General features: G+C 38.7%; 1 protein-coding gene across 2 annotated transcripts in view; it reads right to left on the bottom strand.

The window, feature by feature from the left end:
* The window catches only part of ZNF330 (zinc finger protein 330), a 95629-nt gene that overhangs the window by 30717 nt on the left and 38518 nt on the right, over positions 1-26394 (bottom strand). The window contains exon 2 of one of the 2 annotated variants that reach the window (XM_065545522.1): positions 5210-5293. The exons of the other annotated variant lie outside the window; for it this stretch is intronic. The gene's annotated coding sequence lies outside the window, so the exon portion shown is untranslated. The remainder of the gene's footprint in view (positions 1-5209; positions 5294-26394) is intronic. 2 annotated transcript variants of the gene reach the window in all.

The following is a 26394-nucleotide window of genomic DNA, read 5'->3' as shown; positions in this document are numbered from 1 at the left end:
TTCCTCCATTTGGGCTGTTATAACAAATACCTTAGACTGGGTAATTTGCAAACAACAGAAACTTATTTTGAAGGCTGGGAAATCCAAGCTCGAGGTCCTATCCGAGTCAGTGTCTGGTGAAAGCCAATTTCTCACAGATGGCACCATCTTGCCGTGTCCTCACATGGCTGAAAGGGCAAGCAAGCTCCCTCTAGCCCTTTTATAAGGTCTCTAAACCCATTCATGAGAGTGGAAACCCTCATGGCCTAATTGTCACCTGAAGGTCCCGCTTCTTAATAGTATCACACTGGGGATTCTGTTCCAATATACGGATTTTGGGGAAAGGTCAACATTCAGACCATAGCTCAAGGTTTCTAAAGTCAAGCTGTTTGTTGGTAGCCATCTTCCAAACTATAAGGAAGGAACATTGGCAAAATGAAGTCAAGCGGAGATTGAGATATAGAAAGGATGAGAAGGAAAGAAAAAGAAAGAAACTTCTTGGTGAGGTGGAGTCCCTGATTTAAGAGGTCCTTGAGGCTTTGGTTCCAAGAAGAAAATAGCTGCAAGACTACACCCATTCTCTCCTTTTCATGGAGACACTGAGGAGGTGGCACATCCAGAGAGAAAAATGAGAAAGGTGACCTGGAAAAATTTCTTTGTAAACCCTTGAATGGCTGACCTTCTGGAAGACACACCAATAAAAACTACAAGGAGAATCATCATTCATACAATGTCTTCAGAAAGATATACCTGGTTTGTGTGGAATCACTTAATATAAACAAATCTGGAATCTATGGATTTATGAGGCATGGCTATCTGGAAAGTCTCATGTAAACCATGTAAATTATAACCTAAAACTTCATTTTATATTTGGGTATAAAATGAAAATGCTTCATAACCAAACAACATTCTTCTGTGTGAGTAATGTGGCCTCATGCATTGTTTATAGTAATTGTATATCAATTTGGGCCAGAATGCATCCAGATATAAGAAAAGATGTGTGGACCTACATTGGTGGTCCCAGAACATTCCCCTGCTTCACCTGTGTCTCATATTACTTATGTCTCTGAAATTATTAGTAAAGATTCACAGAGTAAGGTAACTAATTCATGTGAGTCTGATATAATAATCTGACCTATTGTATTATCTCAGTTTCCTACACCTTTCTTTTTCTATCATCCTTTTGGTTCTGTGGGCCAATGAATTACCCTACTGTTTAATCTAGTTGAGATTGGGTTTCTGCTGTTTGCAACCAAATGAGTCCTAACTAGTAAAATAGATCTGATTTATTGGGAATCCCCAATACAGATGATACTGGAACTTTTAGTGCCTACTTTTTTCAACTTATTTCAGGGTCAGTGGTAAGCCAGAACTGAAAACGAAGATTCTTTAAAATCAAAAGCCAAGACTTACTTTCTCACTATTCATAACATTTTTCTTGATGATGCTTTTGTACCTCCATGTGAGTTACCCTTAATTTTTATTTTCATACATTTTTTTTTGCAGAAGAGCCTGCAATGGACTGAATGTATGTGTTTTCCCCCAACACACACAATAAATTCATAAAATGAAGCCCTAATTCCCAATGTGATAGTATTAGGAGGTGGAGTCTTTGGGAGGCAATTAGGTCATGAGGATGGAATCCTCATCAATGAGATTAGTGCCCTTATAAAAGAGACCTTAGAGAGCTCTCTTACCTTTTCCACTATATAAGAATACAGCAAGAAGATGAAAGTCTGTATCCCAGAAGATGACAGTCTGTATCCCAATGTGATAGTATTAGGAGGTGGAGTCTTTGGGAGGCAATTAGGTCCAGAGGATGGAATCCTTATCAATGGGATTAGTGCCCTTATAAAAGAGACCCTAGAGAGCTCTCTCACCTTTTCCACTATATGAGAATACAGCAAGAATATGACAGTCTGTAACCCAAAAAAGGACCCTCCCCAGAGCGAACCATGCCAGCACCCTGATCTCAGACTTCCCGCCTCCAGAACTGTGAGAAATAAATTTTTCTTGTGTATATAAGCTATTCGGTCTACAGTATCTCATTATAGTAGCCCAAACTAACTAAGCTTCATCAGTAATTTAATTATTTTAAATTTAATTTTCTCTGTTCAATCTTTTGTACTTCAAATGGTCAACCTGGATTTAGCACTTGTCAATATGTATACATGCACATATGTATTGTAAATAATTGATACTCTTGTTTACCCACTATAAATATTGAGGGCATTCTACTAAAAATTGAGTTTGCCTCCTTATGTATAATTTGGGGGAAGATACAAGAATATAGAAATTCTACTTTTATCATTTTAAAAATTTACATACAGTAAAATGTAATTTCTCTTATATAGTTGTATGGTTTTGACAAAACATAGTGATATTTATCACTATAATTATAATACAGAACAGTCCATCAATCTGAAAATTCCCATTGTGCTGTTTCTTTGTAGTCAGCCCTCTGCCAATCCTCTATTCTCTGTCCCTATAATTTTGCTTTTCCTGGAATGCCACATAAATGAAATCATACATTATGTAGATTTAGTGGTCTGACTTCTTTACTTAGCAAAATGCATTTGAGATTCATCCACATTATTGAGTGTACCAGGAGCGTGTTTCTATTGCTGAGTACTGTTTCACTATATGGATGTCTCACAGTTACTTTATCCAGTCATCAGTTGAAGGACATTTGGATAGTCTCCACCATTGGACATTATGAATCAATGTATAAGCATTCACATAAAGGTTTTTAAGTAAAATAAGTTTCTGTTCTCTTGGATAAAAAAGTAGCTTGATGGGTCATATGGTAAGTATATGTTAAAAAACTGACAAACTACTTTCCAAATTGACTATACAATTTTGCAATCCCAACAGCAATGTGTGACAGTTCTAATTGCTCTATATCCTCACTAGCACTCAGTATTGTTGGTTTGTGTTTTTTAGACATTCTAATAGGTGTGCAGTGGTATCTCAGGGTTTTTTTGTGCATTTCTCTAAATGATGAATGATGTTGAGCATCTTTTCATGTGTTCGTTTGCTATTCACACTTCTTTGGTAAAGTGTCTGTTCAAATCTGTTGCTCATTTTTTATTGGGTTGTTTGTTTTCTTATTGTTAAGTTTCAAAAGTTCTTTGTATCTTCTGAATATAAGAATATTTGCAAGATAATATGATTTGCAAATATTTTCTTCCAGTCTGTAAATTGTCTTTTCATTCTCTTAACAGAGAAAAAGGTTTTAACTTTGATAAAGTCTAATTTATCTTTTTTATTTTGTGAATTATGCTTTTGGTGTTGCAAAAGCCTACTTCTGTTTAGCCACTTAATTGTTCTACTTTAGCCTTATCTGATAAGATTTATTTTCAAGGCAGAGACAAGTATGCTTGAGATGCTCTTAGCCCCAAACAGAGCAATAAAACTTTTATTGACTTTTTATACTTTTTAAAAATCAGAGAACTCATCTTCTGTGAATCTTTTTCGAACCCCCAAAACCTTTCTGATGTATACTTCCGTTTAGTCATGGTCCTCTGAACATACCGATAATTACACTTACCATTTTTCACTCTTATCATTATCTGTTCATTATTCAACTCTCTCAAGCTCCTTGAAGGCAGGAATCATGTGTTTAACTTTTAGGTCAGCCCAATGTCCAAAGCATAATAGGTGTTCAACAAAACTTTATGTAGTGAATGAATCTTACTTCATGTAAATACTTTGGACAAACTGAGAGCATTTCTGGAAACAGACATAACTGAAAAATCTATGAATTAATCTCTCATGATCTATGAAAAGGGACAAATAAGGAATGGTCTAGGCTGGGCACGGTGGCTCATGCCTGTAATCCCTGCACTTTGGGAGGCTGAGGCGGGTGGATCATCTGAGGTCAGGAGTTCGAGACCATCCCAGGTAACACTGTGAAACCCCATTCCTACTAAAACTACAAAAAATTAGCCGTGTGTGGCAGTGGGCGCCTGTATTCCCAGCTACTCGGGAGGCTGAGGCAGGAGAATGGTGTGAACCCGGGAGGCGGAGCTTGCAGTGAGCAAGAGATCGCACAACTGCACTGCAGCCTGGGCAACAAGGGCAAAACTCCAACAACAACAACAACAACAACAACAACAACAAACAAAAAAAAAAAACAAGAAAAAGAAGAGTGGTCTAATACTTTGCAAGATAGTTCATAGTGAATAAAAGCCAATCAAATTGCCTTGTTAATTGATACAATAAATATTTAAGCACTTACTATGTGCTGAGCACTCTGCTTATTGAGGTCATTTTTTTTTTTTTTTTTTTTTTTTGAGACAGAGTATTGGTCTGTTGACCAGGCTGGAGTGCAGTGGTGCGATCTCGGCTCACTGCAAGCTCCGCCTCCCGGGTTCACGCCATTCTCCTGCCTCAGCCTCCCGAGTAGCTGGGAATACAGGAGCCCACTGCCACACATGGCTAATTTTTTGTACTTTTAGTAGGGATGGGGTTTCACAGTGTTAGCTGGGATGGTCTCAATCTCCTGACCTCGTGATCCACCTGCCTCGGCCTCCCAAAGTGCTGGATTTACAGGCGTGAGCCACTGCACCTGGCCGAGATCATTTCTAAATATTTGATTAGTTGACTTTAGAAAATACAAATTGTAAAAGATGATAAAAGTAAATTTGGAGAGAAAATACAAAATGTGTTTTAGCTTAATTTGCTTTGTTATTCTGAAAATGGTTTATCCTAAAATACAACAAGTTACAAATAAAAACTATTAAGAATTTTAAAATAAATACATTGAGTGTCTTTTACCTTATATTATATGTTGAAATACTAAGATAATCTGCTACAAAAAATGGAGGAAATAGATACATTCAAAATTTAGAAATTATGTACCTAACATGTAAAACTAAATTTATTATTGTATAACTCAAAACAACAGTAACATATATTCAACTTACATTTTTTTACAAAAACCAAATGAAGACATTCAAAATTGAATAGTAATTCTGAATTCACTAAGATTTTGACATAAATTATTTATAATAAAATAAAAATTTTAGCGTGGCATTTGTACAGCAAACAAAAGCTACAACTCAGATAAAAGGAAATAGCACAAAGAAGTAAAAAAAAATTGTTAAAACACCTTGTCTTTGGGATGAAATTAATCCAGCTCTTGACATCAGACACTGATCAAAAGAAGATTAGCTTATGTTCATGTTTTGATCACTGGATATGAGCAAACCTTCACCTTGACACTTACTGAGATAGATGGACCATCATTGAATTGATCAGGAGATTTTGGATCAGCTGGCCACCTTTCTGGGACTTGTCTCCAAGGCAGATTCTGGAAGATGGGAAGTTAAAGGAATCAGTCACTTGTGCTGAGGCAGGGGAAAGGGTGAGTTGCCTCTTATTAAAAGGGTCAATCTGTAAAGCTAAAAGAGATACTAAAATGCATATCTTATCAAGAAGCCAAGGCCAACCACAACTGCAATTCATCACTAGTTCCTCAATCCAAAGCTATGCACAGTGGGATGGTAAAATAGTTACTAGAACTGATAGTTTTATGAGTTGTAACAAGAAATACCAACTCTTTCTAACTTTGTATTTCTACCAAAAGCCTTTCTGACTTGAGAAAGAATGTAGTGGAAGCATAATGAATCAATTCTCAAAATCAAAGGCAAACTCAAAGAACTGGACTTGCAAAGGGCGGAACCGAAGGCAGCTCGGAAGATCTAGTTGGCAGGAACGAATTACTGCTGACACTGGGGCAATCAAATCCAACAGCTCCTTGGTATTTGCATCATCCCTCTCAAGAATCAAAGTCCAAAAGGGGGAACCTAACTGATGTAATGTGGGTCATTTGCCCTCCTCCTTTTGCTATAGAAAGACAGGAAAACTTGACCAACAGTTTCATCAAGTCTCCTCAAATGGAGGAGACAGAAATCCCCTTAAGGGGATCAGGGTTTTGCCAACAGAAGAAAGAGTAAGAACTGCAGCATGGTAAAAACACCTGCCAGAATCATCATACCTCTTTACTTTGTGTACATCAAATTCATTTCTATTTTGAGCCCCATCCAACGAGACAAGGGGAAAGCTTTACCTGTTGTTTCTTGGGGTTTCTTCACCATAGGGATTTTGCTACATTTCCAAAACTTTGTGCATTGCCAAAGCACAGGAGCACTTTGGATTTTGGTCTACTGTCCACATAGATTACTTGGAGAAGTCCATAATCTTTGTCCATGTGCCCCCTTTCTGCTGTTCTTTATCACTTCCAACCTGTGCTGTGCATGTGGAAATCTGTAATGAGGCGCCTATAACTCTAGTTTCCCAGACTACTTCACAGCCAAACCTCTCTAGAATCATGATGCATGTTTTGACTTTATCAATGAACAATAATCAGGTCTCTTTTACTGATAAAAACCCTCAGATTGCAAACCTTGTCACAATCCAATAATAGAACCCTTTTAAACATTGCAGAAAATCTTTCTCCCCTTGTGTTTTTCTAAACCATCCTACTCCCATAAATTGACTTAACCTTTCTACCAGTTTTACCACCCATATAATTAATTACCTTGTGGGCTTAGATTTTTAGCAAAGAAAGTAAGTCATTTTACAGATTACTGATGCTTTCTACCATAACCACATCCCTCAACCTTCTACCCAGCTCCACCAGTCACTGAAGCCAGAGAGCTGAGATCAAGGGACAGCTTGAATGGAGGTAGGGAAAGGAGAAAGAGGGAGAGGGAGGTAGTCAGGGGCACTGAAAAAGAAAGATACAGGGAGAAAGCCACATAAATTAATATCTGAAAAGATTATCTAGTCACACCAAGATCAAGGATTAGCATTACTGGCAGATGGAAAATGACTTGGAATAATTCCAGAAATAGAGTTTGGAGGCCTTCCAGTGGCTGTTTACATAATCCTAGCTCAGGTTTAGGACGGCAGGCTGAGTTCATTTAAAGTGACAGACACTACATCAGGATCTCCAGTGGGCAATTGAGTATTTTTCATGGTAGCCTGTGAGGAACTTTTCTTTTTAGTTTTATGAGGGGTTTATGCTTGTGCACAGGCGTGTGTGTGTGTGTGTGTGTGTGTATTCATGTGTATTCATGTGTGTTGGAAAGGTATGTGTAGGGGAAAGGGTAGAAAGGGCTTAATAGCATTGTATTTCATGTTTCCTTTTTGAAGATCTGTACTTATCTTACATAATAGTAGCTATTATTGTGTCCTTACCATATGCCAGGCAGTGTTGTAAATCTTTTACATGTTTTAATTAACTCATTTAATCCTCATGACCAGCCTATGAGGCAGATACCACTATTATCCCATTTTTCCAAGCAGGGAACTGAAGCACAAGATGAAGTAAGTAGCAGAGTTAGGATTTGAACTCAGGCAGTCTGGCTCCATGTTTATGCAATTTACCTTTTCTGTGAATAGTGTGAAGATTAAATACTCACACCTCTGTTTCTCTAAGCCAACCTATTTATATGGCAGTTCTTTCATTAGTTCTACTCATATTGAGTACCTTCTATATGTGAGGTTATGGGCCTGGTGCTCTAGTAATGTGTGAGGAAAAACAAGCATAGGTCAGCCCATCCCTACCCTGAAAGAGCCTGCAGTTGTAACACTGTAACAGGCAGTATGCTAGCATGTATTTTTTTTCAAATCAACCTAAAAACAGTCTGAGATTCTCCATTTATACTAAAATTTGACATTATTATGGAAAACATCTGGCATTCACAAAGCAAGAATTCTATATGGCCTAACATAAAATATGAAAATGATATTAGCTATTAAGATTCAGTTATGTGTGAAAATACTCTATAGTTCATTAAAATGTAATGCCTAAGTAACTAGATACCATATATATAAAGTTTCTAATCCTTTGTCCTCAGCTACAATGTTAGTAAAAATTAATTTTCCCTAGAATACTTTAGCTACCTTTCAACACTTTGAATGTGTATAATACTATATCTCCAGTTGTATTCATAGTAATTGTTTCAATACATCAGAAATCCCTGCAGAAAGACATTAGTGCCAGCAGTGGGTACCTGTCAGATTTTTTCCATCGATGATTCCAGTTAACTTTCTGTGGGCATTTGCCATTGGAAATGTATAGTTTGTCGTGTACAGTATGTGTGTTTCAAATGGCACGTTCAAATGTGAGCAGTCAAGTTTTATAAAACCATGTGCGTATGAGAATCGAAATGACAATGCTTCGTTGCTTTTTATAGCCCACACAGATGTAGTCATTCTTCCTCAGTGGCCATTCTAATTTATCTAAGAACAAAATTAAAATAAAATAATCCTCCTTGTCATGTAATGAGGAAGTTAAACAGTGGTGGGAAATTGCATAGCCAGCTTGTAGCCAGCTTGTAAATAGAGAATTCACTGACCCCTCCCAGCTAAATAATTTCTTCTGCAGGGCACTTGCTAAGCATCTCTGTGTCCTTCTGGAAGATTTGTATCAGACAGGCTTCTCTCTCATTTCTTGCTCCCACATCCTGCTCCATTGTGCCACATTTGGTGAAGCTGGCTGCTGCCGTTACTGTTGCACTGTGGCAGGTGAAGGCAGAAGATATTTTTGTCACAAGATATAATCTCTAGGAAAAAAAAAAAACCAAAACTTGGCTTAAAATCTAAGTGCCATAAAGACAGGGATATTGTCTTTCTTGCTACCATATCCCCAGTGTCCACAATAATGCCTGGTACATAATAAGTGCTCCACAAATAACTGTTAAAGATGTGAAGAAAGGAACACAATTTGAATCACCAGCTAAAAACCCAGGAGACGTTTCAGATTGCTGGGGAATCTCACACAGAAAGACTGGGATGACCAGTCCCAACTGGACCACAAACCAAACAGATCTGTCCATCATTCATTTATTCATTCAGCAAACATTTATTGAATGCTTATTATGTGCTAGGCACTATTCTAATTGCTAAGATACAGTAGTGAATGACATTGATAAAATCCCTTGTCCTTACAGCTTCCATTACATTACATGGGAGACAGGCAATAAATAAGATACATGAATGAAACGTGTATTACGTTAGATAAAGATAAGTGCTAAGAAGAAAACTAAAAGCAGGGAAGAGTGACATAAAATGACAGACCAGAAGGAAATGGAGTTTTAGAGAAGGTGGCCAAGGCAGGTCTTAGGAAGAGATTGAATTTTTTGAAAGAACTTGAAGAATGTGAGAAGTGATCTTTGCAACTACTTGGCAAAAGTGCCTTCCAGCCAGAAAAAATGGCATGTGCAAAGGCCCTGAGTTGGGAGCTTGCCTGGCATGCTTGAGGAACATCGAGTGAGCAAGTATGGCTAATTCAGACAGAATGAAGAGTAAAGAAGTAGAGGATGAGGTCAGAGATATAAAAGAGCACGAGAGCAGTAGGCTGGCAAGGCAATGAGGGATTACACCCTGGCAGAGGGTTGTTGGTGATAGGACTTTGGCTTCTGCATTGTGTGGGATATGAAGGCACTATAGGCCTTCTCTTACACTCCTCCACCTTACAGCTCTCCTACATGTCTTCCCCCTATGCTTTGGCCAAAATTCACTCATCTGAGAGTCTCTGTTGTGTCTCAGAGAGACCTTTCCTGATGTTCCTGTCTAAACTATTTCTCACCACTGTCAACGCCATTCATTCTCTCCCCTACCAGCTGTTTTCCTTCAAAACACCACTTCAAAACACAAAACAACTATGTATTTATTTGTATAATATCTATCTACCTCACTAGGCTACAAACTCCATGAAACAGAGATTTTTCCATTTTATTCACTATTGAATACTCTGTGTACTTTTAAGTAACAGCCTTAAAAATAGTCACATTTTCCTGTCTTGCATTTTTGGGTACCTGACTCTCTACCTGGACTGAGGCATTCACCTGCTTACTGGAAATGAGGAGAAGATATTAAGATTATTATCTTAGGAATGGAGAGAGAATCAAATTAATTTTCCTTTTCTCATATTAAAAGAGGGCTTTTTGCAGTAAGTCAATAGGCTGAAGGAAGTTAATATTTTCTAAATTTTTTAACAAACCAAGAACCAAGCACTTAGGATTCAGAACACTGCTGGCTAAGAGAGGAAGCCATGATGATGTTGGGTAAATCTTGACCAGAAAAGGGAAAAAGCCCAATCATGCTCCATCTGATTCATAAGGATCTGGGGATGGGAAGTAGGAGCAGGTGGAAGCAGGGGAGTCTACAAAGCCAGTGAGCACCAAAGTGGCCCAAAGTGGCAGGAAAAATGATGAGGCCACAACCAAGCTGAGTATGAAATGGACTAGGATATGCTGGTGTTAGACATCAGGAGCACACACCTATAAGATGACCAGGAGCTGGACCATCAGCCCTCAATGGTCACAAAGCCAGGGAGCATCCCTTGCTAAGACATATGTGTATTATAAACAACATAGAGCATTGTGTGTGCAGATAGATAGATAGATAGTATATCAACACATCTACAAAGTATATTTATGTGTATATGAATTAAAAATTTTATATTTATTGGCACTGTATTTATTATTTATGAAGCAGTATATATATCCAAGCACCCATCTCCCCTTCATTGCAGAAGTCACAACATTCTCCAAATACACGACGCCCTCTTTGACAAGAGCAATGTGGAAATATGACATGTACATTGTTACAAATAGATACTAAGTGTTATCCCAAAGAGCTGTGTAAATGGTTGCATCATTTAAAGTTTCTCCAGAATTGAGGGGATGTGGATGAAAGCAGAGCTAGAACCAGAGGTTCTGACATTGGATATACTTGGGCAAAGGATTGAGGTGGAACACCCAAACCAGAGACAAGTGGAGGAGTCTCAGAAGAGGGGCTGAGTGAGGCGGTGTCAGCCAGGGATTACTTGAGGCCTAGCCCAAGTCAAGAGAATCAGGACCATGACCTACGCCAGCCACAGATCAGCAACTGGCACCCACAGAAACATCAGGGATAGGATCAGTCCTAACTTAGTGGTCACCATCCAGAAAGTAACCGAGGCCAACCACTTCATGGCTGACACCAGTGAGGGACTAGTGGCCACTGCATGAATTTAAGGACCCATCTCTTCTCCATTACAATGATTACATGGAAAGCTTAAGTCTTTACCATGCTAACTTGTGAAGTGGAGTGGGGAAGGTCCACAATGCTGAAATGTTCCTCATGGAGCTGGACTTCAAATTGGCTGAATACTTACATGAAATGAGAAGGTTTAAAATAGGAAGGGACTGAACTGATTTTAATTGACAATTTTAAATTTTTCACTCTATTAATTACTCCAGCTAGTGGAAGGCTTATGAAAATACAGTCAGTTATACAAAATACAATAAAACCTAATTCTCTCTCCATATCCAAGTGCAGATTGGATTAACAGGACAGAAGACATAATTATTGATCAATAACTATTTGTTAAAAGTATGAATACTTAAGTCCAAAGGTCTTAGTTTTCTAAGTGGTGGTTTAAACAATACTCTTTCATTTTCTCAGAGTTTTTGTGGATCAGAAACCTAGACATAGCTTCACTGAGTCTGCTTAAAGTCTCACAGGCCTGCAAGCAAGGCGTCTCTAATGCCAGGCTCTCATGTGAAGATCACGGACCTTTTCCAAGCTCATTCAGGTTGTTGGTAGAATTTACTCCCTTGTGGTCATAGGACTGTAGTTCCCAATTTTCTGGGTGACTGTTGGCCATGGTTGCTCTCAGTTCCTAGGGATGTCCTCAGGTCACAGACACATGACTATCTCAAAACACGGCAGCTTACTTTTTTAGAGCCAGGAGAAGACTCTCTCTCTTAGGGCTCACCTGATTAGGTCAGACTCACCCAGATAATCTCCACTTAGATAAACTTAAAATCGACTGATTGGGGGATCTGGCAAGATGGCTGAATAGGAACAGCTCTGGTCTGCAGCAACCAGCGAGACCAATGCAGAAGGTGGGTGATGTCTTCATTTCCAACTGAGGTACCTGGTTCATCTCATTCAGACTGGTTAGAAGTGGGTGCAGCCCACGGAGAGCAAGCAGAAGCAGGGTGGGGTGTCGCCTTCACCAGGAAGTGCAAGGGGCCAGTGAACTCCCTCCCCTAGCCAAGGGAAGCTGTGAGGGACTATGCTGTGAGGGACTGTGCTATCTGGCCCAGGGCCCTGGATTTTAAGCACAAAACCGGGCAGCTGTTTGGGCAGACACCAAGCTACCTGCAGGAGTACTTTTTCATATCCCAGTAGCACCTGGAACCCCAGCAAAACAGAGCTGTTCACTTCCCCGAAAGGGGGCTGAAGCCAGGGAACCAAGTGGTCTTGCTCAGTGGGTCCCACCCCCACGGAGCCCAGCAAGCTAAGACCCACTGGCTTGAAATTCTCGCTGCCAGCACAGCAGTCTGAAGTCAACCTGGGATGCTTCAGCTTGGTGGTGGTGGGAGGGCACTACCATTGCTGAGGCTGGAGTAGGTGGTTTTCCCCTCACAGTGTAAACAAAGCCACTGGGAAGTTTAGACTGGGTGGAGCCCACCACAGTGCGGCAAAGCCACTGTGGCCAGACTGCCTCTCTAGATTCCTCCTCACTGAGCAGGGCATCTCTGAAAGAAAGGCAGCAGCCCCAGTCAGAGACTTATAGATAAAACTCCCATCTCCCTAGGACAGAGCTCCTAAGGGAAGGGGCAGCTGTGGGCGCAGCTTCAGCAGACTTGAACGTTCCTGCCCGCCAGCTCTGAATAGAGCAGCAGATCTCCTGGCACAACGCTCGAGTTCTGCTAAGGGACAGACTGCCTCCTCCAGTGGGACCCTGACCCCTGTGCCACCTGACTGGGAGATATCTCCCAGCAGGGTTTGACAGACACCTCATACAGGAGAGCTCCAGCTGGCATCTGGAGGGTGCCCCTCTGGGATGAAGCTTCCAGAGGAAGAAGCAGAAAGCAATATGCTCTTCTGCATCCTCTACTGGTAATAGCCAAGCAAACAGGGTGTGGAGTGGACCTGCAGCAAACTCCAGCAGACCTGCAGAAAAGGGGCCTGACTGTTAGAATGAAAACTAGCAAACAGAAAGCAGTAACATAAACATCAACAAAAAGGACGCCCATGCAAAAACCCTATCCAAAGGTTATCAGCATCAAAAATCAAAGATAGATGAATCCACAAAGATGAGGAAGAACCCGCACAAAAATGCTGAAAATTCCAAAAATCAGAATACCTCTTTTCCTCCAAAGGATCACAACTCCTCACCAGCAAGGGCACAAAACTGGACAGACAATGAGTTTGACAAATTGACAAAAGTAGGCTTCAGAAAGTGGGTAATAACAAACTCCTCCAAGCTAAAGGAGCATGTTCTAGCCCAAGGCAAGGAAGATAAGAACCTTGACAAAGGTTACAGGAACTGCTAACTAGAATAACCAGTTTAGAGAAGAACATAAATGACCTGATGAACCTGAAAAACACAGCATGAGACCTTTGTGAAGTGTACACAAGTATTAGTAGCCTAATTGATCAAGAAGAAAAAAGGATATCAGAGATTGAAGATCAACTTAATGGAAAAAAAAGCATGAAGACAAGATTAGAGAAAAAAGAATGAAAAGGAATGAACAAAGCCTCCAAGAAATATGGGACTATGTGAAAAGACCAAACCTTGGTGTACCTGAAAATGATGGGGAGAATAGAACCAAGAAGGAAAACACACTTCAGGATATTATCCAGGAGAACTTATTATTATTATTATCCAGGAGAACTTCCCCAAACTAGCAAGATAGGCCAACATTCAAATTTAGGAAATGCAGAGAACACCACAAAGATACTCCTCAAGAAGAACAACCCCAAGACACATAATTGTCAGATTCACCAAGGTTGAAATGAAGGAAAAAATGTTAAGGGCAGCCAGAGAGAAAGGTCAGGTTACCCACAAAGCGAAGCCCATCAGACTAACAGTGGATCTCTCTGGAGAAACTCTGCAAGCCAGAAGAGAGTGGGGACCAATATTCAATGTTCTTAAAGAAAAGAATTTTCAACCCAGAATTTCATATTCAGCCAAACTAAACTTCATAAGCAAAAGAGAAACACAATCCTTTCCAGACAAGCAAATGCTGAGGGATTTTGTCACCACCAGGCTTGCCTTACAAGAGCTCCTGAAGGAAGCACTAAATATGGAAAGGAAAAACCGTTACCAGCCACTGGAAAACATACCAAAATATAATGACCAACAACGCTATGAAGAAACTGCATCAACTAATGTGCAAAAAAAAACCAGCTAACATCATGAGACAGGATCATATTCACACATAACAATATGAAACTTAACTATAAATGGGCTAAATGCCCCAGTAAAAAGCACAGATTGGCAAATTGGAAGGAGTCAAAACTCATCAGTGTGTTGTGTTCAGAAGACCCATCTCACATGCAAAGACATACATGGGCTCAAATTAAAGAGATGGAGGAATATTTACCAAGCAAATGGAAAGCAAAAAAAGCAGGGGTTGCAATCCTCGCCTCCAATAAAACAGACTTTAAATCAACAAAGATCAAAAAGACAAAGAAGGGCATTACATAAAGGTAATGGGGTCAATGCAGCAAGAAGAGCTAACTATCCTAAATATATATGCACCCAATACACGAGCACCCAGATTCATAAAGCAATTTCTTAGAGACCTACAAAGAGACTTAGACTCCCACACAATAATAGTGAGAGACTTTAACACCCCTCTGTCATTATTAGACAAATCAATGAGATAGAAAATTAACAAGGATATTTAGGACTTGAACTCAGCTCTGGATCAAGAAGACCTAATAGGCATCTATAGAACTCTCCACCCCAAATCAACAGAATATACATTCTTCTCAGCACCACATCGCACTTATTCTAAAACTGACCACATAATTGGAAGTAAAACAATACTCAGCAAATGCAAAAGAATGAAAATCCTAACAGTCTTTCAGACTACAGTGCAATCGAATTAGAACTCAAGAGTAAGAAACGCACTCAAAACCACACAACTACATGGAAACTGAACAAGCTGCTCCTGAATGACTAAATAACAAATTTAAGGCAGAAATAAATAAGTTCTTTGAAACCAAAGAGAACAAAGACACAACGTACCAGAAACTCTGGGACACCGCTAAAGTAGTGTTTATAGGGAAATCTATAGGACTAATGGCCCACATCAGAAAGTGGGAAAGATCTAAAATCAACACCCTTACATCACAACTAAAAGAACTAGAGAAGCAAGAGCAAAGAAATGCAAAAGCTAGCAGAAGACAAGAAATAACTAATATCAGAGCAGAACTAAAGGAGACAGAGACACAAAAAGCCCTTCAAAAAATCAATGAATCCAGGAGCTGGTTTTTTGAAATGATTACCAAAATAGACCACTAGCCAGACTAATAAGGAAAGAGAGAAGAATCAAATCAACACAATAAAAAATGATGAAGTGGATATCACAACTGATCCCACAGAAATACAGACTATCATCATCAGAGAATACTATAAACACCTCTAGGCAAATAAACTAGAAAATCTAGAAGAAATGAGTAAATTCCTGGACACATACACCCTCCCAAGACTAAACAAGGAAGAAGTCAAATCCCCAGACAGACCAATAACAAGTTCTGAAATTGAGGCAGTAATTAATAGCCTACCAACCAAAAAAAGCCCAGGACCAGATGGATTCACAGCAGAATTCTACCAGAGGTACAAAGAGGAGCTGGTACCATTCCTTCTGAAACTATTCCAAACAATAGAAAAAGAGGGATTCCTCCCTAACTCATTTTATAAGGCCAGCATCATCCTGATATCAAAATCTAGCTGAGACACAACAGAAAAAGAAAATTTCAGGCCAATATCCCTGATGAACATCAATGCAAAAATCCTCAGTAAAACACTCGCAAACTGAATCCAGCAGTGCATCAAAAAGCTTATCCACCATGATCAAGTTGGCTTCATCCCCAGGATGCAAGGCTGGTTCAATATACAGCAAATCAATAAACATAATTCATCACATAAACAGAACCAATCATAAAAACCACATGATTATCTCAATAGATGCAGAAAAGGCTTTCCTTAAAATTTAACACCGCTTCATGCTAAAAACACTCAATAAACTAGGTATTTATGGAACATATCTCAAAATAATAAGAGCTATTTGTGACAAACCCACAGCCAAAATCATACTGAATAAGCAAAAGCTGGAAGCAGTCCCTTTGAAAACCAGCACAAGACAAGGATGCCCTCTCTCACCACTCCTATTAAACATAGTATTGGAAGTTTGAGCCAGGACAATGAGGCAAGACAAAAAAATAAAAGAGTATTCAAATAGGAAGAGAGGAAATCAAATTGTCTCTGTTTGCAGACGACATGATTGTATATTTCGAAAACCCGATTGTCTCAGCCCAAAATCTCCTTAAGCTGATAAGCAACTTTAGCAAAGTCTCAGGATACAAAATCAATGTGCAAAAATCACAAGCATTCATATAAACCAATAATAGACAAGCAGAGAGCCAAATCATGAGTGAACTTCCATTCATAATTGCTACAAAGAGAATAAAATACCTAGGAATACAATTTACAAGGGACGTGAAGGACCTCTTCAAGGAAAACTACAAACCACCGCTCAAGAAAATAAGAGAGGACACAAACAAGTGGAAAAACATTCCATGCTCATGGAGAGGAAAATTCAATATCGTGAAAATGGCCATACTGCCAAAAGTAATTTATAGATTCAAAGCTATCCCCATCAAGCTACCATTGACTTTCTTCACAGAATTAAAAAAAAAAAATCATATGGAGCCAAAAAAGAGCCCATATAGCCAAGACAATAATAAGCAAAAAGAACAAACCTGGAGACATCATGCTACCTGACTCCAAACTGTACTACGAGGCTACAGTAACCAAACAGCATGGTGCTGATAAAAAAAAAAAACAAAACAACAACAACAAAAAAACAGATATATAGACCAATGGAACAGAACAAACAGAGGCCTCAGAAATAATGCCACACATCTGCAACCATCTGATCTTAGACAAACCTGACAAAAAGAAGCAATAGGGAAAGGATTCCCTATTCAATAAATGGTGTTGGAAGAACTGACTAACTATATGCAGACAATTGAATCTGGACCCCTTCCTTACACCTTATATAAAAAATTAACTCAAGGTAGAATAAAGACTTCAACATAAGAACTCAAGCCAAAAAAATCCTACAGGAAAACTGAGGCAATACCATTCAGGACATAGGCATGAGCAAAGACTTCATGATTTAAATACCAAAAGCAATTTCAAAAAAAAAAAAAAAAACAAAAACGCCAAAATTGGCAAATGGGATCTAATTAAACTAAAGAACTTCTGCATAGCAAAAGAAACTATCATCAGAGTGAACAGGCAACCTACAGAATGGGAGAAAACTTTTGCAATCTATTCCATCTGACAAAGGGCTAATATCCAGAATCTACAAAGAACTTAAACACATTTACAAGAAAAAAAAAAACTCCATCAAAAACTGGGCAAAGGATATGAACAGACACTTCTCAAAAGAAGACATTTATGCAGCCAACAAACATGGAAGGAGGCTCATCATTATTGGCCATTAGAGAAATGCAAACCAAAATCACAATGAGATACCATCTCATGCCAGTTAGAATGGTGATCATTAAACATTCAGGAAACAACATGTGTTGGAGAGGATGCAGAGAAATAGGAACGCTTTTACACTGTTGGTGGGAGTGTAGATTAGTTTGACCATTGTGGAAAACAGTGTGACAATTCCTCAAGGATCTAGAACCAGAAATACCATTTGACCCAGCCATCCCATTACTGGGTATATACCCAAAGGATTATAAATCATTCTACTATAAAGACACATGCACACGTATGTTTATTGCAGCACTATTTACAATAACAAACACTTGGAACGAACCGAAATGCCAATCAATGATAGACTAGATAAAGAAAATGTGGCACATATACACCATGGAATACTCGGCCGCTATAAAAATGAATGAGTTCATGTCTTTTGCAGGGACATGGATGAAGCTGGGAACCATCATTCTCAGCAAACTAACACAGGAACAGAAAACCAAACAGTGCATGTTCTCACTCATAAGTGGGAGTTGAACAATGAGAACACATGGACACAGGGAAGGGAATATCACACACTGGGGCCTGTCGGGGGGGTTGGGGCAAGGGGAGGGATAGCATTAGGAGAAATACCTAATGCATGTAGGGCTTAAAACTTAGATGACAGGTTAACGGGTGCAGCAAACTACCATGGCACATGTATACCTATGTAAAAAACCTGCACATTCTGCACATGTATGGTGGAACTTAAAGTATAATAAAAATAAAAATAAAATGAAATAAAATAAAATCTTGAGGACATTTTTTTAAAAATCAACTGATTAGGGACCTTAATTGCATCTGCCAAATTATCTTACTTTTGCCTCATATTGTAACCTAATTACAGAAATAATATTCTATCATATTCACAGGTTTTTCTCTCATTCAACGGAAAGTGATTACATAAGGCATATATACCAGTGGGGCAGGAATCATGGGGATAATTGGGGACAATCTTAGAATTCTGCCTACCATACCTACTGAGTCAATAATAACAGGTCTACCACCATGATCACCTAAGCTTATGAAGTGTCCTCCACACCCTGACTGGTAATATGTAACCCTCTAAAGATAAGTACACAAACTCTGACTTCTCTACACAAAACCATAATGAGCCACTGCTTCTCGGGGTCTTATGCCAAGAAAATTATACGTGGAAAAGTCTTCTTTCTCTCACCAGTTGTCTGACACCCTAGTCCTTTAATGAGTCTCTTTTCTTTTAAAATAATCAACACAGAAGACTCACATCTAAGTGCTTCAGAAGCCCAAGCTCATGTTAGTCCATCTAAATCCTGGGAAAATCAATATAGGAAAAACCTTGAGATTCCAGATACCTCTTCTCAGGTTGGAGCTGATAGAGCTAGAAGGTAATAGGTAAATAAACCAGTCAAGCTACATCCCCATTCTCATTTCCCCCACTTCCAGTTACTTCACACTGTTGAATATGAAAACGCTGGGTCTGTCTGTATGAATATGTTTTCCATTGCTATGACATGAGTGGTTTACCATTTATGCCCAATTACCATGTAGCACAATAACAATTATGCACATCATTAAATATGTGTCAGATAAACTTTGCTGTGTATTTTATTTGAACACTAAACTCTGTTTAAATGAGCACAGTCTTCATATTTGTAGATGATATAGCATGAAAATTTGATGACATTAAAAATTGTATGCAAAAGAGAAAGTGTCACTGAGTAAGTTAGTAGGAATTTCTATGCATGAGTGATTGCTCGTGCCCAATCAAATAAGCAAACAAAAAAGCAGAGCTGCAGGATATTTTCAAAGAGGTCAAATGAAGACTATCAAATAAATGAATTTCAAAAAACATTGCTCAGCTTTCAGAATGCATTTGTTATTAATTATGTATAGATGAAAAAACTTTAAGTAGTTCAGGTCAATCAATTTCTTCAACTAGTCACAATTATAGGAATATTATATGGATTCTATTTTCTTTCTTTCATGTGAAAGGCTAACATATTAGGTTACTCTATGCATTACATACTGAAATGCCAACCATTACCAAGAACATCTGTCCATTTTTTTCTTTTCATTCTTAGTGAAGTGAATGTGAATCCACTTGCCCTTCAGCAGCACTGGGTAACTTCAGGTACCACAAGCAGAAAGTCAGTAATAGATTATATGCTATGAGTTGATGAATAAACCCCGAAGGACTGTGATTGAGTGAAGAGTTACTAGTATATGATAACATCTCTAGCATAGGCAGATTTTTATTAAAATGTGTATTTTAGAAAAGTTGGGGACTTTCTATCTCATATCACCTTTTCAAAGAATAATACATACAAAAAAACTCACCATAATGATTCCCTTGAATATCCCAAATTATGAAATTACTGATTCTTGCTTTATCTGTATAAATAAAAATATACTGTAGCATAGTGTAAACATCTACATTTATTACTCTAGGACTTGCAGTACCTGAGAAAGGTCCATGGAAAAAGAAAAACAACACTCTAGTCGGGGAATGGGGAGAAAAGCATTTGAAAAAAAAAAGATGTAGTCTTTTGAAAATATCACACGTTCTGCTTATCTGTTTAATGTACCATATACATGTGTGATTTGCTCATTGCATGTCATTCATTTTTAGGAAATTCAAATGAGGAATATGGCACCAAACAGAGAAAAGGGATATATTAAAGTTTGAAGAGAACGTCACCACCAAGAATGCAGTTTTGATACTATAATAAATGAGATTGCAAAAGACTAAGCCAAGTTCCAGATCAGAATCTATTGCAGACCTTTTTGTACCTATTCAAAAAACATCTCCAATTCCCTTATCTATTCTCTGTCACCTACAGACAGAAGGGTTGGAAAATCTATTACTTATTATTATTATTATTTTTTAGCTGGGGTAGCCATGAAACCCAGTTCTTGCCAATGAAACGTAAGAGGAGGCAAAGGAAACTGGGACTCCTTTGAAGGATGTTCCTTATTCCTGGTTAAAGGGGAAGAAAATGAGGTATAAGTTCTCTGCTTGTTTCTTCCGCTATCTGAATTTGAACATGGGTGTGTGAGAATAAGCTGCTGGGAATTGCTTGTGCTCTGACAGCCATGTGGAAAGAACCATGAGAATCAGAGACACCAACTCAAAGACCTCACTCTGTGAGCCACTGAATAAACATCAGCAAACAACCACCTCCAGATTTCTTGTTAGGTGAGAAAAATCATCTCCAGTATAAACAATGATCAGACAGTCTGTTATTTGGAGAAGAATGCGTTCCAAATACATACCAAATTATTTGAGGTGCTGTGAATAAAAGGAAAAAAGATTAATGGGATGGTTACCAGAGGTAACAGGAGAGCCAAATAAAGGTTTCTTGGTTTGTTTATTTAGCTTAGTTTTGTTTCCCAGGATAGAGAATGCTAGAGTATGTGCATCTGGGGTGTGAAGCCCCATCTTTCTGACCAGTTGAGCCCACTGTGTGATGGCTTTTATTATGTTTTGTCATACTAAGAGGAGATCTTCTGGCTCCACAGTAATGAGTACTAATTAATCTGTCTAATCTTTCCCCTGCGGCACGGTATTGCATACGGATTGAGCAGCAGCTGGAGGGCTCTGGCCTGATAGCTATTGCTTATCTAGAGGTTGCCCTGAACCAGATTTCTGTCTGTGGCCATCCAGAAGCAAAAAGGAAACAAATCAGGAAACAAATCTCCCCAAATCTCATTAAGTTGTGTTGTGGGAGTGACATAAGGTGAAAGCGCCTGTATGGAAATACGAACGGGTTTAAGCAGTTGTGAAAGGACACTGTCCTAGCAGTGTAAAGCCCAAAAACCAGACAGTATTTGTGAGAAAATAAATTTTGCCTTCAAAAGAAAACGGAATATTTATACAATGAAATGACCATTTCTTTACAAAACAAATCACTATTGAACTCCTTTAAATATTAAATTCCCTTGACAATGAACAAAGTATGAAACGCAACCTAAATTGTTAAGGAATAATGCCAATAGAAAGTTGATTAGAAATGAAGTCAAAGAATCTGACAAATTCCAGGAGAGAAAGTGAGAACACAGTTCCAGATTTATTAACTCAGGAAATACTAATTGACTGTCTACCAATCAACTACCAGGTGCTACGCTCTTGAGATATGGTGCTTGCCCAGCTAGAGCATGTGGTCGAAAGTGGGAGAGAAACTTTTAACAAATAAGAGATCTTAATATGTAATAATGCATTATATTCTTCTACATTTACATTTATTTCTATACATATATTTCTCTGAAGGAAAGAAACAGGGTCCTAAGAGAGAAAAATGTAATGGGATCCTAATTTAGATTTAGGAGTCACGTAAGCTTTCCTAGAGAAAGTTGCATTGAGCTTAGACCTGAAGAATGATCAGGTGTTAGTCAAATGAAGAGCCAACATTCTGGGAGGGAGGAGTACATATTCTAGTCATACTCAGCTTTGCAGGAATACCTCCACTGTAGCAAAAATACATCATTCAACATGAACAATATTGAACTTGACATTAAGAAGCAGTTGGAGAACATAAACTAGCATCCACATGGATCCCACCTGCCCTGGCCCTTGTCAGCACCATTTCAAGCTTGGCTGTGTCTCCATCCTACCCACCTCCCACTCCCCCACTAACCCTAGAGAACTTGTCTTCTTTAAGCTAAGGACAGTATGTGAAGGAAAAGTGGGAATCTTAGCTGATAATTTTTTGCAATTGAGAAGTGGCACCCACTCTTTTGCACTAAAATTCTTTCAAAACTTGTTCTTCTCAACGTACCTCTCACATGGAAAAAAAATAAAGTGTACAGGGAACTCAAATTCTTTAAATCTGAAGCACGAATATTGCTGTTTCACTACTCATCTACAAAATTATTATTTTAACCTTGATATAGCTTTGCATCACAAGTCAGGTAAAAAGACTCCGTTATGCCAGCATTGTTAATTCAAGAGAATTAGAGAAATTCTGTTCTGTAATTAGAGAAAATAGCATGTGCATGCATGCACACACATACTCGGAGGTTGCAATAGGCATTGAGAAAACATTCTGTCTAATGTTCAGTCCTTATCCTCCTAAAAGAAAGAAATCCTTTTTCAGACAACTCCAAAAAGCGAATTCCTACAACTTTCCTAAGTACTTGTTTCAATGCTACATTCTAGGGGGTTTACTGAAATCTAGAAATTTTTAGTTTACTTCCTGCTAATCAAATTGACCAATTTTGTCAGTTTTACAGATATTTTGAGATATAATATTACAGTTTAATTTCTAAAGTGTAAAGCTGTCATATCCCCCGAAACCTTAATTACTGTATTTGCTATTGGGTTTTTTTATTTATTCAGCAATATAACAGTATGAGATTCCTTATGGTAAATTGAACATAAAAGTAAACAAAAACATACAAACAAAAAGTTCTTTTCTCTAAGGGAGTTATCCATGAGCACCTCCTGGCCTCCCCAAGGTTTCAATGAAATGAGCTGAACGGTTAAGATGATAAAGCACCAGGGCTCTTAATTTATTCTGTTCCATCAATTTTCTCCTATAATGTCAGAGAAAACAGAACAAGAACTGAGTGTGAAAAATAATATACCCAGGAAAGGGAATGTCAGTACATGCACCTGGATTGTGGGAATTCTCCTTAAGAAAAATTCTCTTCCTAGGAAAGTTTGACATTCCAGGATAATAAAATGCTCTATGCCATAGTTTCAGGCCTGATATTAATGTACATTGCAGGCTGCACTGAGGGAGAGAGAGAGAGAGAGAATCAATAATGCCCTGTATTTTCAAGTATCTAAAATGTTGAGAGAGAGAGAAAGAATCAAATTTACATTCTACACCAATGTACCTAATGTGTAATTCTGGCACACTGCCAAACTCATCTAGCCTCAGTAGAAACATGAACTTGGGCTTAGGATGTATCAGAATGGAGCAGCAAAGACCCAGGACTAGACTTTCCAATCTCTATATTGGGTTCACTGGAAGGAATCAGAAATACATTTTTTTTTAGAGACAAGGTCTTACTGTTGCCAGGGCTGGAGTACAGTAATGTGATTACTGCTCACTGTAGCCTGGAACACCTGGGTTCAAGGGATTCTCCCACCTCAGCCTCCTGATCAGCTAGGACTACAGGTTCTTGTCACCACACCTGTTTTTTTTGTTGTTTTGTTTTGTTTTTTTCTAGGAGACAGGGTCTTGTTATGTTGCCCAGGTTGGTCTCAAACTCTTGGCCTCAAGCGATTATCCTGCCTTGGCCTCCCAAAGTGCTGGGATTACAGGTGTGAACCACCATGGCCAGCCAAAAACCCACTTTAAAGTGAGCATTGTAATCTTCCTTTTCGTAGGAGTGTGTACTTCAAAGTTCTATGATATTATCCCTTTTGTGATATTCCTAGTTTCCATATGTAAATGTAAATTGATATTGTAGAATAACTTTTTATATTTTAAATTTTTATTAATCTTTGACTGAAATTAAAATAAAACCAGCAGACATGAGCATGTTCAATGGAGAAAACTTGAAAGACTAAGAAGCTTTGAGCTGGTGACATAAAATTTTGAAAGTACAAGGCACCAAACAAGTTATTTTGCCTGTTATGAAGTTAAAAGACAAGGAAATATTTATAAATTAGATTTCTGAAGATACTAAAAATATCATTCATAGTTGTGTGGTGAAGGGTGTTTTTCATCAGATTTTAACCTGCTTTGTGCTTTATTGTTAGATGAGTGGCTAAACTTTAGTTTTTTTATTTAAAAAAAGTAACAAAGCAATACCACTAAAGACTGGATGGGACTCTAATTCTGAGATTTAGTATTCCACAGTTCATTTTTTGCAAGGCACCAAGTCATATACTTAAATTTTGTTTTTCTCAGGATTAAACACTGAATGTCTGTGTCCCCCAGGATTCAGATGTTGAAACATTATCCCCCAAGGTGATAGTAGTAGGAGGCTGGGCCTTTGGAAGGGAATTAGAATTAGATGATACCGTAAGGTTGGAGCCCTCATGAAAGGGATTAGTGCCCTTTCAAGAACCACAAGAGTCTGGGTGTGGTGGCTCCTGCCTGTAATCTCGGCACTTTGGGAGACTGAGGCAGGTGGATCACTTGAGCCCGTGAGTTCAAGACCAGCCTGGGCAACATGGTAAAATCCTCTGTCTCTACAAAAAATACAAAAAAAAAAAAAAATTAGCCCGCCATGGTAGCACTTGCGCTTGTAGTCTCAGCTACTCGAGAAGCTGAGGTGGGAGGACTGTTTGAGCCAAGGAGGTTGAGGTTGCAATGAACTGTGATCACACCTCTGCACTTGAGCCTGGGTGACAGAGTGAGACCCTGTCTCAAAAAAATAAAGATAGAATTACAAGAAAGCTTGCTTCTCCTCTCTGCTCTGTGTCACACGAGTATACAACAAAAAGTTAGCAATCTGCATCCAGCAAAAGGAACTTCACCAGAGCCTAACCATTCTGGCCACTTGATCTTGAACTTCAGCCTCCAGAACTGTGAGAAATAGATTTCTGTTGTTTTTAAGCTACACAGTTATAGTAGCCCCAACTAAAACATTCAGTAATAGATCTGATCTTCTGAGTGCAATCAGTCGTGACCTCTTTGCCTTATCTTTCAGTTGCTTCTGAACTCAAGTATGGAGGAGAGTGATAATGTCTTAGGCCCTCTTAGACCCCAGCAGTCACTAAAGCAGATGGGTTTTAGAAACAATGTAGAATCAGAACTTTTCTTTGGATATTACGGCTACTGGTAACCCTCTCTCTATCACCCTGCTTCAGTTTTTTTCCACTTTCTACTATCCGAAATTATCTTGTCATTACAATTGTCTTTTAAATTTGTTTTCTTGATAATTCTCTCATTTCTCACTAGAACTCAAAACTCTGGACAGCAAGGACCTTGTTTTTATTTTTCTGTTTTGTTATGTTTGCAATGTTGTCCTCAGTCCAAGAATAGTGCCTGGCAATATAATAGGAGCTCAACAGATCTGTGAGGAATGGAGAGATTAAGCAATTTCCCAAGGTTGCACAGTGAGTGGGCTTAATGCTGGCAATCTGGCTCCAGGCTAAGCTATATTGCCTGAAGACTTTCATGTGTTCATTCCCACCATCAGCACTCTGCCTTTCCCTTTTTCTCAGTTTGGTACTAGCCACCTTGAGGTCTTCTGAAATAACCAGTTTAATCTGGATCTTTCGCCCCTAGGCTGGTTTCCATCATCTAACAGAAAACTCTTAGCAGAAGGTGATTTAAAAAGACTTGGAGCACAGTTATCTCCTGCTAAGGCTGCCACTGCAGAATCAATGTTTACAACTCCTTCATTTGGAGTTGGTACAGAGAGGTTTTTTTTTGTTTGTTTTTTTCTTATACAGGATTCTAGGTAACCACTTAGACAACTGAGATTGCAGATGCCAGGCAGAAAAGGCTGTTTTTAATAGAGCTATATTCTTTTCCAACTTTTCCCTAGATTTTCTGGCCTGTGTTCACCTCTCTTGAATGAGACTTTGCTACAGACGGCAAGAAGCACTTCTGTTAACATCATCCAGTTTCTCTTCCTCTTCCTTCAACCCTGTAGCCTCTATCAGTTTGTGGTCTGCCTTTCAAGGCAGAGTAGGGACCGATGAACCAAATAAGGCTCATGTGCTTTCTAGCCAATAAATATCTGATCCTTTGCTCTTCACCACCTAACTACTTCTGTCAAGTCAACTACTTCTGTTAAGTCAGTCAACGTGATCTGGTTCTGCTATTTGCTGCAATTCTAGAATTATTGCCAGTTGCAAGTCACAAAAAACTTCAAAATAATAGTGGCTTAAGTAAAATTCAGATGCATGTCTTTGTCAAGCAGAGGAAAGTGAACCAGAACTAGTACAGCACTCCATGGTATTAACACTT

Source organism: Macaca fascicularis, chromosome 5 (assembly GCF_037993035.2).
Source record: "Macaca fascicularis isolate 582-1 chromosome 5, T2T-MFA8v1.1".
In the NCBI taxonomy this organism is placed as follows: Eukaryota; Metazoa; Chordata; class Mammalia; order Primates; family Cercopithecidae; genus Macaca; species Macaca fascicularis.
This window is presented reverse-complemented; position numbering and strand designations above follow the sequence as displayed.